The sequence below is a fragment of the Hemiscyllium ocellatum genome, unplaced genomic scaffold, assembly GCF_020745735.1.
Source record: "Hemiscyllium ocellatum isolate sHemOce1 unplaced genomic scaffold, sHemOce1.pat.X.cur. scaffold_262_pat_ctg1, whole genome shotgun sequence".
NCBI lineage: Eukaryota > Metazoa > Chordata > Chondrichthyes > Orectolobiformes > Hemiscylliidae > Hemiscyllium > Hemiscyllium ocellatum.
Window position 1 is genome coordinate 649,121 of NW_026868150.1, and position 5,858 is coordinate 654,978.

Sequence of the window (5,858 nt, forward strand, 5' to 3'; positions counted from 1 at the left end):
GTCGCAGTCTGTGGCACAATCTTTAGTCTGTTCGACTGCTCACTGGAAAGGTAGTATTGTGAAACACTGCAGAAACGAAGGACTTCCTTACTTTTGCTCCGACTGACCATACTCTGTGAAATTTTCCCAGATTCTCAGTTGAGGAGTTTTTGCAGCTGGAAATTACCTCAGAAAGCCTGTTAATTCGTAATGTATTGAACGAATCGCAAAACAGAAAACATTTGACACGCAACACAAACAAAACTGGCAAACCAAATGCATTTTCAGATACAGTGAGCATGAATGCTAAATGTGAGACACTCCGAGGGCATGAGCCATAAAGTAATCTCACAACTAACAACAGGGCAATTCCAAACTACTCTTCAATGATACTTGAGCCTCAGTGCACCACCATATCACAGACAATGCTGAAAAGAGAGAAAGAAAGAACATAATAAGAATGGGCCACAAAAAGTGAATTTCACCAATCACAGTCTCGATTAGATTACCTTTCCCTTCCGGTGTCTCCGGGACGGAAACGAAGGAAATTGGAGAAATTCAATAACATATGACATCAAAATTCATCGGAACGATTTTCCCATTCGCCAGAAAGCCAAGTAACGATGAATCGACTCACCGCAGGACTTTGTTTCACAACAGCGATGAAATAGCAGTCTCCATTCGGTTCCAGTAAAACTCAACATGCTTGGAACATAAAGCAACAGTAGAGCGTTTGCAATTTTCCACGCGGGAGGCGAACACGATCAAGACAGCATAGACAATTTGGCACTTTCCCACTACACATTAATTCCCGGGAAGCAAATCAAATTTTTTTGTGAACAGAAGTACAGCGGGATGGAAACAGCATTTCAACAAGCTGTGTCGTTGCAACTGATCAGTAGAAATGGCAGTGGTGGGATTCGAACCCACGCCCTTGTCGAGACTGGAGCCTTAATCCAGCGCCTTAGACCGCTCGGCCACACTACCAGCTGCGCTGCAAACCCATTTTCTTGCATTTCCAATTGAGCTCCTGCATGACAACAGATGGAAAGTCACGTGAAATGGTTCCATGATCCCTCTCCGACTCGCACGGCTGCTTGGATGTGCCGGCTACAATATCAATTTCGCAACAAATAATGATAGCTCATCAATCCGGATAAAAATCAATGGTAAGCTGAGGCTATCTTCTCAGACTCTTTTCAGCTACAAATGTATCTGTGAGTGCGTGAGCATACATGTTCGCTTATGATTTGGTCAAATAACCATGAACTGCTTGACATTACTGCAATTTCGATTCTTACTTTGCTAAATGATTTCACCCATTGCTCGAAACAGGACAACTTTCACGTTTACACGGAACATGAAACACACCGGACTACAGGGAAAATGCACAAAGCTGAGCAGGCCGTGTTCCACATCATACCGTGCAGCATAGTTTCAGTCACTGTGTCTGTTTTGCAGAATAAGAGTCCCAAAGAATGTTCTCCAGCCTAAAACCGGAGGTAGCATTACAATCCGAGAACGACAGATCACATTGTGAGGATGCTCTGACCTCGGGGCCAGTTCGAGATGCCACTTTCCTTGCCTTTACCTAAACCGTGCAATTGGCTGCAGGGATGTTCACACCTGGACATGAGCCACATCGACACAACTGAGTTGGAAACCTGCGTGGGAATCGACGAGAAGCGACTCAAAAATCTTGCTAAATTCCATGGTGCTTATTAGAAATGCAGTTTCTGTTCACCTCAATTTAAAAGGCAGTTTCTGAACAGAGGAACTGAAGTCAAAAGGTAATTATCTCACCCCACCCCCACTCCGGAGAGGTGCTAACTGCACTTGATTGCTTTTTGTTCTCGATGTGAAGAGCTCTCACGCCTGAGTCACCTTCACGCCTCTTGTTGCTGAGTGACTCACAAAGAAGGAGTTTCACCAGAGCTGCAACTGCCTCACTTTCCCACTCACTTATCTTTCACCTTTCTGTTTCCAACAGCTCATTGTTGTCCAGGGTAATTGACATCTTGAAAAAGTTAAAACAAATGACAGTTGAAATTGGTGACAAAATAGAGCCAAGGATGTCGTCAATGTTTGGTCTATAGGGTGAGGTGGAACAGGCTGGACATCTTTCCCGACAGCGTAACGGCTGCGACATGATTTTATGGAAGGGTTGTAAACTGAGTATTTTCGTGTTTTACCCAAGCTGGGGTGAGTTGAAAACTCGAGAGCATAGGTTTACGGTGAGTGGTCTGAAATTGACAAAGGACCTGAGGCACATTTCCCACACACAAGGTTGTGCGTGTATGAAATGAGCTACCAGAGGGAGTGGAGTAGGCTATTGCACTTAAAAAATTGCAATGGTAATCGAATGAGTTTCTGGATAGGATGGGTTTAGAGGGATTGAGGCCAAATGCTGGGGAACGGGACTTGTTTAATTTTGGTTATATGGCGAGCATGGATGAGATACACTGAAGTATCTGTTTCCACGCGGTGTACCCCAATAACATTGTGTTGCTTACACCGGTTTTAAAGAATTACCATCATAGCAGCAGGGACACTTGGCAATGTTGGTTGGTTTTGTGATTGAAAGTCTTTGTCCAGCGGGTGTGCCACAGGGATCTGTGCATTATGGGCATTAATTGCTCGGATGTGAAAGCAGAAGGTATCATTATTGGTTTGCAAATGACAGGAAAGGTGAGGTGTTGTCCACAGTGTGAGGATGGTCTCAGGCTACAGTCTGAAGGTTGAGTCTGAGACAGAATTTCAAGAGAGTAATTTCAATTAATAAGCAGGCAAGAGCACAGCAGGCATTAAGGGAAAACTATCAATTAAACTGCATTACCTCAATGTAAAAGACTTGAAAAGTAAGGCAGATGAACACTCGGTTGGATGGGATCATGGGAATGGTAAATCACAGGAGTTACAGAAACACAGCTGAGTGAGGGCCTCGACAGGCAGCTCAAAGTTCCAGGGCACAGATGCTATAGGAAGGATAGAATGGGAAGCAAGAGAGGAGGGGAATTGGTGATTTTGATCAGTGAAAACATCACTGCAACACTTAGAGAGCATATTCCTCGAGAACGGCCAGCGAAGCTTTATTCATGGAACTGAGAAATATGGCTGGATGATCAGTTTGATATGACGGTAGTACAGGTCCGCAGTAGTCAGCGGGAAATTGAACAGCAAATACGTCGGAGATCTCAGATATCTGTAAGAATGATAGGGTGGTAATGGTCGGGGATTTTAACTTTCTCAACCTCGACTTCCGCAGCAAGGTAGGGGTTGCGCACCTCGATATTTGCTGTGGGGAAAAAGGGGAATCCAGGAGAAAACAGTACAAGGAGCGCACTGTCACAGCAATGCCCCACCCACCCCCTTTCCACGGTCACCTTCTGCCCCAAGTGTAACAGAGTCTGTGGAAGGCCCAATTGGTCTGTACACCCACCAACAGATTCCCCTGAGAATGGGAGAGATCAGCCTTGTCTGTGACCCATTACCAATGAGATGGTGAGATAGGAAGATTGAATCCATTCACTATTATCCCAGTGCATTTGTTACAAATTCCAATAATTCCCTGTTAATGCAGTGTCTAAAACTGGAATGCTTATAAGGGGCCCTGAACACCTGTCCGTCCAGTCCTATGTTCTGATCCTTATTACCCAGAATTTGGTCTCCGACTGTTTGATAATCTGAAGCCACATATTGTCTTAGCCATCTATTGCAATCTCTAATGGTGAGAGTTCCCCGTTCTGCTTTCCATTCTGCCTGACCTTCCACAATGTTGTGTCCTGTGAATATTAATACCTCACCTTTTTGTTCACCTTGTGACCGTGTCTCCGTGATGGTGATTAGATAGAAATCACAAGTCACACGAGCAAATCCCTTATTGCAAATGCTTCATGCACTCAAATTAAGAAGCATTAATTTACTTTTAAAATCACAATTTCCTGTTACAAACTTATCTGTTGATGTACAATTTTACTTAAACTCAGTGTCTTCCTGTTTCTTTCTGTTTCTCCTCAGCCACATCCCCAAGTTTCAATATTTCAACATTTCTCTATGGAATTGGGAATTTCCTTTCAGCTGAGCCCTGTCCCTCCTTTTCTGTGTCAGTTTAAAGCACTCTACATAATCCCGGTCATATGATTGACCAGGTCCCAGCGCTGTACCATCCCTGTAAAATAGCTGACTCCTCTCTGAGTACTGGTAGCAGTGCTCACTGCAGCAGAACCACTTCTTTTGACACCATGGTTTCATCCTGATACCTTCCTGCGCTCTAATGATATCACTCATTAACTCTCCATGTGGTATCCCTCAATGTCTAACTGCTGCCTCTGTCAATGCCTCTCGCTTTTACAGCTGGTCTAAGATCCTGAGATAACAGAATTCTTCACTCCAGAGAGAGGAGGCAGCAGAAGTCTGGGACGGAGACTGGCTTTCTCTAGATCTCTGTTGGACTCAGTGCTCCTCTACATGAGTAATCCTCACTGCATCATTCTAATTACCCATTCTGTCTGTTTCTCTGTCTCCTGCAGATACTCAGGATATTCCAACTCCTGTCTCATCCATCACCACATTGAAGATGGTTGGTCAGCCAGAGAGAGATCGAGAGGCAGGTCTAAAGCCTTTAGTAAATTCTGCAACCAGTAAAGTCACTCACAGTAAACAGCACAGGGAGAAGTTAGTGGCCTCTAACTTTCGACCCGGAAGACAAGACTCAGATATAATGCTGACTACAAATCTTTCTACCTTTCACATCCTCCCCTTATGACTACAATAGTCATTTCCATTACCTTCATGTGCTGCCCTAATTCTGTCTGTGACTCTCACCATGTCCCACCCCTACAGCCCACCATTTTTCTGAATATCCTCCTTCAAACGCTCCCTATCTATGTCACCTGTTCCAGCCTCGACAATTCTCCTTATCATTGGAAAAAACCTTCCATTCAAAGCTGATCAAATATCCTCTAACTCTCCTGATCGATCTAACTACTTTTAGTTGTGAAACTCTCATTATCTCTGCAAAATACTATCCAACAGGATTTAAAGCCCTCCCTGCCGTTGCATGGTCCTCCCATCCATACAACAGTCCCTGTCTTTGTAACATTGTCCTGCATCTTTCAACCTCCTGTTTGCTGAATCCTCTTCAGGCACTGCAATTTCTCTATTTCTGTCACTTTCCCCTCCTCTTCGAAACCGCCATCTGTCTAATACCATGCAGTCTCTGCAGCCCTCCCTATTTCTAATCACCAACTGCCTCTACAACCCTCCCTACATCCTTTCCCACTTCCAGCCCCTTCAGCACCTTATATAAATGCAAGCACCCCATTTGCCAAGGCTACTCCAGGTCCGACAATATCTGTCAGAATCTGAAGTCCACACTCACTCTAACCTGCAATTCTCTCTCTATTCCATTAACATCTGCAGCCACCACTGCTGTGTGTACTTTTCTTCAGTCCTGCAGTCCCATTAATCTTCACAAGCTTGCATTAACTAAAGCCTGTGTATCTTAGTAATGTCCTAAAAACTTTCATGTCTCTGTAAACTGCTCCAAATTGTCCACTATCTCCATAAACATCTACAGTTCATAAAGCTGTCCCCTTCTGTATAACCTCTTCCAGTCCTGTCAACATCCCCAATCTATGGAGCCCCTTTAATGTTCCCTTGTTGTGTAATCACTTTAAGACCCTGACGAATTCCTGATCTTATCACCAACTGCAATCTTTGTGACTGTCCAGTTCCAATAAGACTCACTTTCAGTGCCAACTCATCCAGTCTCTACATCCATCTATAATCTCCTTATCCTTCTCCAATTCTTATCTTAATTAAATTAAATTTCACCATCTTTCCCTCCACCCTCCCGACCACAGGAAACTCTTTCAGCT

The 5,858-nt window shown here is 44.1% G+C and overlaps 1 non-coding gene across 1 annotated transcript; it reads right to left on the bottom strand.

The window, feature by feature from the left end:
* Window positions 1–884: 884 nt before the first annotated feature.
* On the bottom strand, window positions 885–966 carry trnal-aag (transfer RNA leucine (anticodon AAG)). The gene has a single exon. It is a non-coding gene; the product is annotated as a tRNA-Leu (tRNA).
* Between the last annotated feature and the right edge of the window lie 4,892 nt (window positions 967–5,858).